Source organism: Dipteris shenzhenensis, chromosome 1, assembly GCF_047967505.1.
Source record: "Dipteris shenzhenensis isolate YYH24624 ecotype China chromosome 1, Dip_SZ_1.0, whole genome shotgun sequence".
NCBI lineage: Eukaryota > Viridiplantae > Streptophyta > Polypodiopsida > Gleicheniales > Dipteridaceae > Dipteris > Dipteris shenzhenensis.
This window is the reverse complement of record NC_141596.1, coordinates 35,486,865-35,502,147: the sequence shown is the minus strand read 5'-3', so window position 1 is coordinate 35,502,147 and position 15,283 is coordinate 35,486,865. Positions and strand designations below refer to the sequence as shown.

Below are 15,283 nucleotides of genomic sequence, written 5' to 3'. Positions count from 1 at the left end.
TGTGTGCGTGAATGGCTTGCGTCTTGAGTTCTTCACCAAGTAAAACTGACTGAAGTTCTTCAAGTGTTGGAATTTGCCGTTGGATGGCAATACATATGTTGTGCATGCTCCTCCTTCTGCGTTCCAGAGATAAGCGGTCTTAGGTGCGTTATGAAAAGAACTGCTCTTCCTCTAGAACTTGACTCTCCAGTATCCCTCCCCGTCTCTTGTTTGTAGGTTGACTCCCAAGTGTATCCTGTGACTATGGGTGGTTCCCTCTTTAGACTCTCATGTGTCTTGTTGTAGAATATCATCTCTCTGTCGGGGTGTAAGTCTCTGAGAAACCCTTGGATTGGACCATAGGGTGCCATTGCAGTTCCATACTACCATCTTCAATCTGTGTTGTCCCCCTACCCCATGGCACCTCTCCCTTATCTCGAATTTCCTTTTCTCCTAGAAATCTCCTTGCCACCTTATCCAATAGACTCTAGACCCTTCCATTTTCCTTATTTACATTACACCTTAGCCTTTACTTCCTAATCGCTCTATCCCCTATGAGAACATGACCACCTGAGCACACATTTAATAACTTGGATTTTGGTAACCCAACTGACGTGAAATCGGTCACATCTGAAAGCCCCACGACTCCCTACCTCCCTTTGGACTACATAACGGAAGTGGGTTACAAAACCCTAGCAGAGCCTTTTGCACTGGGTGCAGCTAAGACCCCCATGTGACTATTGACTAAATTCTTGCTTTTATATATATCTATCTACACACAGACACACACACACACACACACTTTTTTTTTTTTGGTGAAACCAGTGACTATAAAATTAACATGAAATCAATGTACATGACATTAGACTCCAAAAGAGAGCCTAATGGAAGAACTCAAAAAGAGTGAGAAAACACTTCAAGGCTAGTAGCATCCAAATCCCTCACAGCAGAACTATCATATAAAGATTGCTTGAGGGACATTCTGAAGAAAGCATATGCCTGAGGGAACTGTTGTCCCATCCGAAAATGCAATCTCTGTATCCAAATAGTCCATAGACACACACACACACACACACATATATGTACATGTACATACACACACACGTGGTGTGTGTGTGTGTGTCTGTGTGGTATGTGTGTGCGTGTGTGTGGTGTGTGTGTGTGTGTATGTGTGTGTGTGAACACACACACACACACACACACACGATTAATATACCTCTCTCTCTCTCTATCTACACACACACACAGAGACACACATGTACACACATGTACACACACACACACACACACACGTGTGTGCATGTGTGTGTGGAGAGAGAGAGAGAGAGAGAGAGAGAGAGAGAGAGAGAGAGAGAGAGAGAGAGAGAGGTATATTAATGTCTTCGAGAGAGAGAGAGGTATATTAATGTCTTCGGAAGGCCTCGCGGGCGCGTGTGTGTGTGTGTGTGTGTGTGTGGAGATCTCTCTCTCTCTCTATATGTGTGTGTGTGTGGTTATATCACGATAGTCAAGCTGCTAGCATTCTGACATGAGATATTACGGATCCTTGGACCTTTTTTTGTTTTGTGTGACAAGGTTGTCCCCTCGGTGCTTTGTTCCATGCCATAGCTACTCATCCCTTGTTATAACACATGGATCATTTGGTGGATACAGGGGACTTGCATGGTCTATAGATTCATGGCAGCAAACCCTTCATTTGAGGGGCATATGCTAATGAGTCCTTTTCCTCTCCCAAAATACTGAAAGGAATCTGTCATGCCTCATGCGTGCTTAATCATTATATGGTTTGACCGCTGGTCTGCTTATTGATTTCAGAAATCTAAACTTCTGCCTCTTCATGAGAATGCTTGGCATCGTCTATTATGGCAAGGGGGGAATTGTTTTATCCACACCGCTTGTATGGCATTTTGGTTACCCATGTAGGCCATCTTCTGGTGGTTCTAGTGATGCCCTATAGGCCATGGTATGTGCCTTGTAGGCATAAGTGTAGGCACTTATAGTGCTAGTGCCTTTTAGGCCACATAGGACACTTAGTCCTATGTGACACCTAGGACACTTAGTCCTAGGTCTAGGTACAAGTACTTTGTACTTGTGTTTTCATATCTTATCTAAGTTTTGACGTGACTACTCTATCGACTTGTCTTGTACCTGCACTCTCTCTTCGTTTCGTATCTACAGTGGTATCAGAGCAGGTATTGCTCTACTCTTCTAGCTCTCCTCAGCCCCCGAGTCTTCCATTTGCTCATTGGGAGTTCTCTGTCCTGCTGGTCGACACATTCCCAGCCTGTTCGTACATTCAGTGGTATCAGCAGGATCTGTGCCGTACAGTCTGTACGTAAGCAGAACTTCATCGTTGTACCTGCATCACGGTACGTGTATCGTACACTGCGCGTACTCCATCCGTACATCGCGCTCTTCCGTACGCCGTGCCGTACTCCATCCGTACATCGCGCTCTTCCGTACGCCGTACCGTACGCCGTTTCGTATACCTTCGTCCTACAAGGTACCTACACCGTACGACTGTACCTGCGTAGGAGCACAAAGTACTTTCACCGTACCTTCAATCGTCAGCAATCTGTATTAGCTTCCCGTACACACGTACCTTCAGTCGTACAACTTGTACTTCATCTGGGTATTCCATACAGCTTCACCACAGGTTCCGTACCTGTTGGCTTGAATCAGGTTCTTGGTCTCACTGCAGTCATCTACAAACATTTCCAGATTTTGGGATTTTGCAGGACATTGGCAAATTTGGGGCTTTCATTTCCGTTCACCTCCTTTGATTGCAATTTCTTGCAAGAATATTGGAGTTTTGGGATTTAGTCTGCAATTTCTTGTTTAAATTGCAGTATATTGGGTCAGATTGCAGGACATTAAGTTACATTTGCAGGACATTGAGTCAGATTTGCATACATTGGGTCACATTTACAAAAATTTCAGCAAAATTTGGGGCTTTTCTGAATTTGCCCTCTTTCTGGCCTATTTGCCCTCAATAAATTTGGGGCTTTTGCCAAATTTGCTGTTTTTGCAGTGAACATTGCCTGTCACAGTCACATTTGGGTCAGATCTGCATTTGCCCTTTGATTTGGGTCAGAAATTTGCAGATACTTGCTGTCATTTTTTGGGACAGCAAGCTTTTTGCAGTGATAGCCTTGAGGCTTTTGGGTTTTCAAGTCTTTTACAGGTTATCACAGTTGCTATGGCTGGGAACAATCAAGATTTATTTGGAGTTCTTCGTGAAGATGATAAGTTGGATGGCACCAACTATCCGATGTGGTCTTATCTCATGAAACATATGCTTGTTGCAAAGCATTTGTGGAATATTGTTTCTGGGGCTGATCCGAGGCCAGCCAATCCTTCAGTGGTCGTTTCTACTGCTAGTTCTTCTGCAGGGGGTACTCCTCCTGATGCCTCTTCCTCTAGCGCTCCCGCTGCTACTCTTCCAACTCAAGAACAGTCAAGATGGGATGCAAGAGATGCAAATGCACATTCATGCATTGCTTTATCATGCAAGAGAATCATTATTCCACACATCCGGTCTTGCAGGACAGCAAAGGATGCTTGGGATAAATTGGCTTCTCTATATCAGATTCGCAATGAAGCTTGTGTTGCATATTTGAGAAGGCAATTACAGGAAGTGAATATGAATGATAGTGAGTCAATGGATGCATATTTGACAAAGGTCAAGGACCTCATGGAACAGCTTGCCAACATTGATGAGGTGGTGCCAAATTCACAGCTTGTCAGTACCACATTGAATGGACTGCCAGATACATATCAAGGGTTTGCTACAACCCTTCGATTAGTGGCCATGGGTAATCCAGACCACTATTCTTTTGACCAACTAGTTACTTTGCTTTTGCAGGAAGAGCAAAGTAGAGTTAACAGCAGACAAGCCATTATTCTTGATCATGCATTTGCTTCACAGCAGACAGGAAGAGGCAAGGCTTCCAAGCCTATGGGCAAGCCAAAATCTGCGCACAGCAGCTGCAATTCTTCAACGCATAGCAGCTGCAATTCCTCCCATGCATCTAAAAATACAGCAGATAAGGGAAATAAGAAAAGATGCAACCATTGTCGCAAGCCTGGACATGACATTTCAGAATGCAGGAAGTGCATTGCTTCGGAGAAAAAGAAAAGTTAATGCCTCACATGCCATTGAATCTCATGAGCCAGCAGATGCTTCACATGCACATGCTCTTCAAGATGATTGGGCATGGGCTGTTCATTGCTCATTTGATCCCTCCAAAGCTGATGCACTATTTACTGCTAATGATGCTCAGTCCTGGTACTTTGATAGTGGTGCTTCCAAGCATGTCACATCTTGCAGACAGTTGTTTCATTCTCTAGCTGATGCACCTCGAGGGGGGACTGTTACATGTGCCAATAATGCTTCATATGCTGTAAAAGGAGTTGGAGATGTGCAGCTCACATCCATTTCCAGTCATCCTGTCACTCTGACAAATGTTCTTTTTGTGCCTGGCATTGAAGTCAACTTGATTTTAATTTCAGCAATTGCTACTTCAGGTTTCAGAGTAATTTTTGATGGCTACAGATGCCTAGTATATGATCTTCGTGATGACAATGCCATAGTTCTCACTGGCACTTTGCAAAAAGGGCTTTATCACCTTGATCATCATTCAGCTGCACTTTCTATTGAAGCATTGGCTATTTCAGATTCACAGCTTGCTGAAACTCATCTTTGGGAGAATGGGCCATCTCAATTATAGAGCTCTTGCAAAGCTACATTCACAACAGATGGCAAGTGATGTACCTCAGACTCACACAGTTTCCAAACATGTGTGTGAGGGTTGTCTTTTGGGTAAGATGCATCGATTTCCTTTTCAAAAGGATTGTCCAAAACTCTCACAAAGGAAATTGCAGCTAGTACACAGTGATGTCTGTGGCCCAATGAAGACAAATGCCATTGGAGGATACAAGTATTTCATGACTCTCATTGATGATTTCACAAGGTATTGCTGGGTATATCCTTTAAAGGCCAAATCTGAAGTTTTCTTATGCTTTCAGAGATGGCTGAATATGGTTGAGAATGAATCAGGATGCAAGCTTGTCACCCTCAACACAGATAGGGGGGGTGAGTATATGTCAAAGGAGTTTGATGCATTCCTATCCTCACGGGGCATTATTCACTCATGCACTACTCCTTACACTCCTCAGCAGAATCTTGTTTCTGAAAGGAAAAACAGGTCCACAATGGAGATGGCCAGATGCATGCTTAAGGCCAAGTCTTTGCCCAATAAATTTTGGCTTGATGCAGTAATGTGTGCCAACTATGTGCTGAATAGATCACCTACACGGGCATTAAAGACTATTACACCTTATGAAGCATGGAAAGGCAGGAAGCCTGAAAGTTTTTGGGTCTCTTGCATATGTTCATGTTCCATCTCAGCTGAGACATAAGCTTGATGACAAGGCAATCAAATGCATATTCATTGGTTACAGCCAGGAGAGCAGAGGGTATCGGTTGTATCAACCAAATACTGGGAAGATTATTGTCAGTAGAGATGTTATCTTTGCTGAACATTCAGCTTCTCCTCTTGTGGACTGCAAAGCAAAGCCAGATGTTGACATGTTTGATGCCTTTGAATCTTGGTTACCTCTGCCATCATCAGAGGAGGATTTTGAGCAACAACATGAGCCTCCTGCAGGCCCTCCACTAAGCAATAATCACCCCCAATCTCATGCTGATTCGCAGGTTTCTCTTCTGGCACAAAATGATCCCATTACTCATGATGCAGTCATTGAAGAGAGAGCTGTCAATAGACAGCAAAGGCAAGTTCCCAAATGGCTTCTTGACACATTGAGGGACAGCAAACAAGATCAGCCTTTTGCTGCCCGGACAAGATCAGGGAATAGACAGCATGGTCACTTTCTTGAGTTTGCACTCCTTGCTACAGCTTGCAATGAAGAGCCTTTGTGCCATAAAGATGCTTTTGACAGCAAAGAGTGGATGGATGCAATGAAAGCTGAGTTACAATCTATTGCCAAAAATGACACATGGGAATTAGTAGATCTCCCACCTGGCAAGCATGCCATTGGAACGCGGTGGGTCTACAAATTAAAAAGGAAATCTGATGGCAGCATAGATCGATACAAATCCTGTCTTGTTGCAAAAGGGTATGCTCAACAACAAGGCATTGACTTTGAGGAGACATTTGCTCCCACATCCAGGATTACTACCATTCGATGTGTCATTGCCATTGCAGCCCATAATCATTGGCAAGTGCACCAACTTGACATCAAGACCGCTTTTCTTCATGGGGATCTGCAGGAAGAAGTTTATGTCACACAGCCTCCTGGCTTTGAGGTTGTTAATTCTGAAAATAAGGTATGCCGGCTTAGAAAAGCCCTTTATGGTTTGAAGCAGACACCCAGGGCATGGTATGCCAAAATTCATGCACACTTACTATCCCTTGGTTTTCAGAATAGTCCCACAGAACCCACTCTTTATTTCCGTGGGAGTGGATCTGATTTTTTAGTGCTGATTTTATATGTGGATGATATGCTTATCACTGGCCCAGATACTCAGCAAATTGCAGCCTTCAAGGCTGATTTGCAGCAGATTTTTGACATGTCAGACATGGGACGGCTCCATTATTATTTGGGCATTCAGTTTGCTCATGTTGAGGGGGGTATCATGATGTCTCAGTCCAAGTATATTGGACAGCTCCTTGATTGTTTTCAGTTTGAGGATTGCAAGCCAATCTCTACTCCAGTGGACCCTGGCTTCAAATTCTCAGCTCATGATGGGAGCCCACCATGTGATATCACTCTTTATCGGCAGGCTGTTGGATGCCTTATTTATTTTTGTCACACCAGACCTGACTTGCAGTATGCAGTGTCTCAGCTCAGCAGATTCATGCACATGCCCAGTTCACAGCATTGGTAGGCAGTGAAGAGAGTCTTCAGATATCTCAGAGGCACTCAGGATTTTAGCCCTCTTCTATGGTGATTAGGGTTCACTTACCATGCATGCTTACACGGATAGTGACTGGGCAGGATGTTCCAACACCAGAGTGTCACATACTGGCAATTGTTTTTTGCTTGGAAATTCATGTATTTCTTGGCTCAGCAAGAAGCAACCAACAGTTGCCACGTCTAGCTGTGAGGCTGAGTACATGGCAGCTTTCATTGCTACAGTAGAGTGTGTTTGGCTTCGACAGTTACTTACAGATCTTGGTATTCGCCAGACATCCTCGACTATTGTCTATACTGACAGCCCGAGTGCTTTGGCCAGTGCGCTTAACCCAGTGTTTCATGCGCGTACCAAGCATATTGAAATTCACTATCATTATGTTCGGGAGCGGTTGTCAGCAAGGGACATAGAGTTGTCCTATCTTCCCACAGAGGACAACATCACAAATATGTTTACAAAGGCACTTCCTCGTCCCAAGTTCGAAGTCTTCCGACAGGCTTTACAGTTGGTTCCCTTTGTTACATGATCTGACATTCCTTGTACATTCATAGGTGGCTATATCCTTTTGGATGAACATGTGCCACCATGACCAGAAACTACCAGGTATTCTGAGACGTTTCCAGAGTACTTCAGCCCATCCCATGTAGGGGGGTTTGTAGGCCATCTTCTGGTGGTTCTAGTGATGCCCTATAGGCCATGGTATGTGCCTTGTAGGCATAAGTGTAGGCACTTATAGTGCTAGTGCCTTTAGGCCACATAGGACACTTAGTCCTATGTGACACCTAGGACACTTAGTCCTAGGTCTAGGCACAAGTACTTTGTACTTGTGTTTTCATATCTTATCTAAGTTTTGACGTGACTACTCTATCGACTCGTCTTGTACCTGCACTCTCTCTCTCTTCGTTTCGTATCTACAACCCATTGGGTGGACAGTTACTCGTCGTCAGCAAGCAAACTGGGTGCTTAATGTCCTTAAGAAAAAACTAGAATACTAGACACTGACAATGTAGCCTTTGCATGTTCGTTATCGCATAGTTCAATCAATTCTGGTTGCCTACATCCATTTTTATTTGCCTTCGATGATGTTTGCCAAGCGAGAGATCTCCTGTTTTATGTCTGGCAGTCGTGCTTTCGCCAGAATGCTGTGAGGGTGGTTTCAATAGATCACCTTTGCACGTCCAAAATGCATGGGGGACTGAATATCCTCAACATTCACATGCATATTCTAGCTCATAAGGGGAAAATGATGCTACAATTCATGCAGGGTGATCAGCCATGACTTTTTATGATGCGACAATTGATTTTGCACATGTCTTCTACAGCTTTTAGTCACTAGCAGCCCACTCACTAAGACTTTCTTTTAGGTCATATTGAAGGAAAAGTAAAGCGATGGCCTTTTGTTTCTTGTTTGATCACTGATTGGAAGCATATACTCCTCCATCTTAAATGGAATGGCAGGGACACTCTGGTAGGTAACTCGGTCGGAAGCCGATTAAGCAAATAGTTTGCTGTGGCTATTGATTTGGAAGATGCTTCTCACTCTAAATCTTTGTACCCTTAAGCTTATCTTTGTGTATAAGGATCCTAACTATTTGTACCCTTCCTCTTAAGTAGACATGTGCTTATGTGCCATTTTGACTTATAGTGCATATATTATTCTCACCCCATGTACTTCTTTCTTAAGACATTGTCATCCATGTCTTTCTCCTCATCATCATAAAGGCAGCCATCTTTTAGTCCCCCAATGCATAATATCATATGTACTTAGCTATACTTTTTCATTATTTGCACATTGCTCTAGCACTGTCTGCTAAAGTTCCATTCTTCCTTTCAGCTCTTGCATTCTGCTGAGGAGTATCTGCACATGTGAATTTTTTATCACCACTTCTCCTTCGAAAAAAGTCATCAAATAGGGATCACAAAGGCCTTCAAGTGGATCCTCAAATCAAGAAATCCCATGGAAGTGGATAACTATTGGGATCCTACACACAGACACACAGACACACACACACACACACACTTTTTTTTATTGGGTGAGAATTTTTGCCTTTATATTACAGAGTCAGCATCCCAAAGCAAGATGTGCTCAAATACATCAAGAAGATCTCAATATAGGACAAATATACATCTTGATCTATAGACCTTGTTTGCAGGCAATCATAAAAAAATTGCTGCAAAGAGTGCCTGAAGAAGAGTAAGGTGAGAAAATTGGATCACCAAAAACTCTACGATATCTATCTTTCCACAGAGTCCAACGTGCTCAATATCTAATCCAAAGAAAAATCAAATCAAAATCCTGTCTAGGTGGGTGAATCCCAAACAACCAGAAGCATTTTCCAAAAAGAAAACTCGAAAATTTGGTTCTCAAACGCTGACCCAACAATCCAAGGAAATCACGTGTATGAGAGCAGTGCCAAAGAAGGTGAGGCACTGTCTCCCGCGGATCTAAGCATCTGTGACAAATAGTCGAAGCAATATGTCTGCGTGCTATAACTTGCCTAGATGAAAAAACTCCCAATAAAACTCTCCACAGAAACACCTCTTGTCGAAGAGGAAGTTTTGATTTCCAAATGCCATGTAATCTCTGTTGCCACCACTTTGCAAGGCGATTCTTATGCCAAAGGTTATTTGCCGGTTGCGAACCCAAGGTAAGGGCAAAAAAACTTTGTAAAGCGAAGAAACTGTAATACGAGACAGTCGCAAAGGACGGCATGTCGACCCTGGCAAATGAAGAGTCCAGTCGTGTAGCCGGTCCTCTATCTCCAAAGTAGGAACTGGAATAAAATTGTGAATCATGTAGATAATGTGGACGATAATGCATGCCGAGGCTATATTTTATAGCAGCACACGTGCGCACTCACACACACACATCTTATCAGAATGGAAAGGGAAGATTTTTGAGAAAGTTGCTTTGAAACTAGAAGAAGTCCCTTCAGTTAATTGCTCAAAGCAAAGTAATCATATTTTCTAAAGAAGATGAAACTTTTCTTCGAAAATTCCATAGGAAATTTGTCATTTCTTATACGGACAAATGTTCCAATAACTTTGTTTTTATTTGCAAAAAGTTTTACTTAGAATGTCTTTTGAGAGAAGTGAACTCATCTGCCAAAACTTATGCCCTTGCCTTAGTTTTGCAAAAGGATCTGATCTCAAAACACCAGAGTTTTTGCAAGTCCTTAGGGTTTGTTTGTAATCCTAGTATCCCTTTTCTTTGTGCTGCTTGGAAGTTTCACAAAACTCCAAAAAAGCCAAGATTTATTACAGCTGCTTGTGAGACTACTTTGACAGATGCCTCTAAATGGCTAAGCTACTGCTTCAAAGCCATGTTGCCTAGTGTCCATGAACTTTGGAGGGACTTATTAAAGGAGGAAAATGTCCCCTCACATTCAAGCTGGATTTTAATGACTTTGTAGGAGTGATTTCTATTGTAAAGTTTTTTAATTTCTCTCAAAGCATTCAGGAAAAAGAGTCTCCTATTCTCCTTCAAACCTATGATTTTACTATGCTTTATACAAAGATCGAGTTGGAAGATTTGAAGTTTAGAATTAAAAAGCTAAGGGCTGAAATTTTTAAGCTGAGATTTGACAAAGATAGATGCAAAGCGCTAAAAGTTGAGAAAACATCGTTATGTTTTGACATTTTGTGGCTAAATAATAAAGATCATAACATCGATTCTAAAAAGAAAAAAATACACAAAGGTAGTTAGTGTTGAAGATGTTTGCTCTTGGATAGATTTTCTTTTAGATAATCTTTACAAGACAATAGGTGATTCTTTCTTTCAACAAATTATAGGAATCCCTATGGGCACTAATTGTGTTGTCTTTTTAGCAAACCTTTACTTATGAATTTGAGTTTATGCAACGTCTTATTTCTATCAATACCTGCCCTATCATTTTACATAAGCTTAGCCAAGTTAGGCGTTTTATAGATGATTTATCTATACCAAAGGTTCCTGACTTTCAAGACTTTATGTACAAAGACGCTTGTGCTTTTGGAGAAGGATTCTATCCTCGTGACCCTTGTGAACTAAACTGCACTTCAAGATGGGATTCTTTAGACTTTTCAATCTACCGTAGGATTAGAGGTTGATATATGTGATAAACATGAACAACCTGAATATAGTGGTTTAGCATTGACTCAAACGTTTTTGATTTGGCAAAATATGAAGTCATTTCTTCCCAATTCGATAGATTTTCCCGCCTTTGTACAACTAAGTAGTCTTTATCACTCAATGTAGTAATTTGATCACTTTACTAACACACAAGAGGTATAATCCAAGAAAAATAATGAGAAAAGTACGCACAATCTTAGATATGAAGTCTTTTATCTATGGTGGATGCATGTTTGAATGATTGAACCTAAGCTGAAAACAAAAAGCGGGGAGCTGAATAGCCCATTTTTATTTTGGTTTCATAAGAGAGTTTGATTGAGTATGCATGTGCTTTCTAAGTTAGGAATGCAATTTTGCATCTTTGTAGGAAGTGGTACATAAGTGTAAGGGGTGCATTTATTTTTTAATGTTTTAAATAATTCATTTATTATGTAATTCTTTCTTTCATTCCTGCTTGAGAGAGAGAGAGAGAGAGAAGAAGAAGAAGAAGAAGAATATATTATCGTCCTCTAAAGACCAAAAATCGGCCTATGGGACCTGAAACAATACAAAACCTTACATACATAAAGACTCCTCCCTCAAAGGGGAGGGTAATAAGAGAAACTACCTTTATATCTAGGTCAGTTTCTGTGCTTGAAAAGCTTAGATACAAATGTTCCTAAAGCTGAGGGTGATGCCTTATGTAGCAAATCAGCCAGTCTGTTATGTCCCTCAAGAAGAGAGCTGAACTTTTTCCTAATGTGTGCATAGTAAGGGCATACCATTACCATGTGTTCTTTTGTTTCTGGCATACCCTGGTCACATAATTGGCATATTCTGCTCTCTCTTGGCATGTCTTTCCATCCTCCTATTTCAATTTGCAGCTGGTGTGATCGGGTGCGAAGTGAAGCCAAAGCCCTCCGCTTATGCATTGCCATAGGTGTGCAAATGTACTTTTGCGTGGCTGACTCCTCTGCCGTATAAGTGGGCCAATATTGGGGGTTGATAAATGTGCAGTAGTACTCGAACTTATCTCTATTTTTAGCTGTTTGCCATTTCCTGTGTAGTGCATTCAACAGGTCACGATGAAAAGCATCTTCATCTACCTCCTCTGGTGAGTAGTTCAAGTACTCCTCTACCTCCCACTTCTTGAACCAATTTCTCAGATCTAGTGCCCATCCAGATGCCAAAATCTTGCTCTTGTTTGTCTTTTGGGGCTTTTGACTTTCTCCCCATTCAGAGAGAGAGAGAGAGAGAGAGAGAGAGAGAGAGAGAGAGAGAGAGAATGAAAAGAAAGAAAGATGTACTAACGTCTGCAGGAGGCCTCGCGGGCCTATGAGACAAGGTACAAAACCAAAAAGTAACTCATACAAGCTGCTATGGGCTGAAGCAAAGGGCTCACTAAGAGAGAGAGAAAGAAAGAAAGAAAGAAAGTGTATTATTGTCCACTAGAGGCCAAAATGGGCCCATGGGACATCAAGAACTCTGCATACAAGATAGCACAAAATCAACGTGCCCCAAAGAAGAGGCATCGTCGAATATCATCTAAGTGCTACGCAATATAATGCAAGTGAAAGTACATAATGTCAAATCTGAGCCTAAATACAGAGTAAACTAGATGCAAGGAAACCGCCCCCGGGTGCAAAATGGGGGGGATGAGCACAATATGCCAATGCAAAGATACAAGTCCAGGTGTCACGGAGTGTGAGAACCAAAATAATACTGGAAATCCTGTCCATCGACTCTGCCTCCTGCTATGAGAGTACAAATCTGGGCAAAGGTGAGGTGAGCGGCTGGTGGGGCGAGATCTCCATGAGTAAGTCTCCTCCGAAATGCTGCCATCATCCTGGATCGTCTGGAGATGAAGCGGCGAGAGAGAGAGAGAGAGAGAGAGAGAGAGAGAGAGAGAGAGAGATCATTAAAGTATGCTAAAGACCGATGGGTCTATGAGACTAAAGAAAAACCTGATACAATGAGCAAAAGGGTGGAGCTTCTAAGCGAGCATCCTAACCCATGCTACAAAAGTGTGTAGACATAGTCAATGATATCATAGCACATGTCTATCAAAATCATATACAACCATCCTGGAATCATCGTGCTCATGTGGAGACACAGTCTGATCCAAGACAATACAATAGGCATATAGAACATCAAGCTGTGCCCAACGGCGGACTGGGCTGTGTAGGCAAGAACCTCTGCTATCTAGATGAGTAACCTATCGTGCCCTCCTGGCTGCTACCCGATGTCTGACGAGCACCACCGTAACCCTGGTCAGCTGCACTCCAGGGCTGAAAATGGAGGAGATATCAGTGAATATAAACTTCCAGGATCACTACTATTTGCATTGTTATTGCCTTTGCTGCCCACTTTCATTGGGAGGTACATCAGCTTGAGATCAAGACAACTTTCCTTCATGGGCATTTGCAGAAAGAGGTCCATGTTTCCCAACCTCCTGGCTTTGAGGTTGAAGGTTCTGAAAGCAAGGTATGCCGCTTGAAGAAAGCTCTCTATGGATTGAAGCAGACACCTCAGGCTTGGTATTCCAGGATTCATACTCATTTGCTCACACTTGGCTTTCAGAATAGCCCTACAGAGGCTACCCTTTACATCCGCAAGAGTGGGACAGATTTGCCGATTTCAGTCCTTTATGTGGATGACATGCTTGTGACTGGGACACATGCTAAGCAAATTGCAGATTTCAAGCTTGATTTGCAGAAGACATTTGCTATGTCTGATCTTGGACTTTTGCACTACTATCTGGGCATCCAATTTGCTAGTAGTGAGGGGGGCATTTTGATGTCACAATCCAAGTACATTGAAAGCTTTTGCAGCGTTTTTAGTTTGACGATTGCAAGCCGGTATCAACACCATTAGAGCCTAGTTTTCACTTATCTTCTGAGGATGGCAGTGGTACAAGTGATGTCTGCCATTGCCCCCCAATGCGTGGGGTGTTCCTAAGAAGCCCTCGCTGGAAGAGGAGCTTCCAAGGCTTTGCACCTAGTGTGAGGCCGTGAACAACCAACTTGCCCGAGGGCTCTACTCTGCATCTCCGGATCAATGATACCCAAGCCTCCCAGTGCCTGCGGCATGATCATCGTCTACTAAGCAACCCGGGCCCTAGTGTTCCTCATGCCGTTCGAACTTGCCCAAAGGAAGTTCCGAACCAACCGTCGGAGCTGCCCAATGCACCCTCTGTGAAAACACCAGCAGGAGGCAATATACCAGGCCGTGGCAAGAAGGGCCTAGTTTGCCACTAAGGCACGACCTGCTAGGGAGAGTTTGGCCGAGAGCTCCAATAGAGAAGCTTGTGCCGAATACTCTCAAGGACTGGGACGATCTGCTGCTCTACTGTAATGTCAATACCAACCTGGCATCCATGGTATCTTGCCTTCTGGTCCCACGGTATCCATTTGAAGCCAAAGTCGCTCCCCCACTCATGAATGTCTTGTGCCTCCTCAGAGCCTGTGAAGAAACCTATGGACTTAGTCCAATTGATCTGCGCACCCGAAGCCTCACAGTAGATAGCCAGGGCTCCCCTGACTCTCTCCAAACTCGCTGTGGTACCCTCTACATACAAGGCCGTGTCATCTGCAAACTCGGAGTCCAACAACTCCTCTTGCCTGATTGGGAGCCTCAACCTTGTGAGGCCCGCCACCTGCGATCTCAAATAGTAGCCCAAAGCCTCCGCCACAAGCAAGAAGAGAAAGGGAGTGAGGGGACAGCCCTGGTGGACCGAGCGAGAGAGAGGAAAGGCCTCGCCCGTGTGTCCTCCGATAAGCATCTGGCTAGAGCTCCCCGCATAAAGCACAGAAACTCCTCCGACCCATATGTATGAGAAACCCAATCTCCGCATAGTACCCTCCAAGAAGGACCACTCCACCCTGTCGTAGGCCTTCTCGAAATCCAAGAGGAGGACGGCCAATGGCTATGACTCCTCCCTCGACCAATCCACTGCCTCCCAGAACGTGAAGATGTTGTCCAGGATGCTATGCTCCTGGATGAACCCGGTCTGTGTGTCATGAATAATGTCAGTAAGATGGGGCCGTAACCGCAAACTCAAGACCTTGGCGAGGATCTTGTATGCGATATCAAGCAAAGTGATCGGTCTCCACTGTCGGATATCTGACCTATCTCCCCCTTTCGGGATCAAACCAATCCACCCCTTGCTTAGGGATTGAGGGAGGGAGCCCGTTTCAAAAATCTCCTGGCAAGCTAGTCGGAAAGGGGTGGAGATGATCTCCCAGAAGTTCCGGAAGAAGGCTGGGGTCAAGCCATCC

At 43.5% G+C, this 15,283-nt stretch overlaps 1 protein-coding gene across 2 annotated transcripts in view; it reads left to right on the top strand.

Moving 5' to 3' along the window:
* LOC147905750 (uncharacterized) overlaps positions 1-15,283 on the top strand; it is a 205,211-nt gene that overhangs the window by 88,042 nt on the left and 101,886 nt on the right. The window lies entirely within an intron of this gene.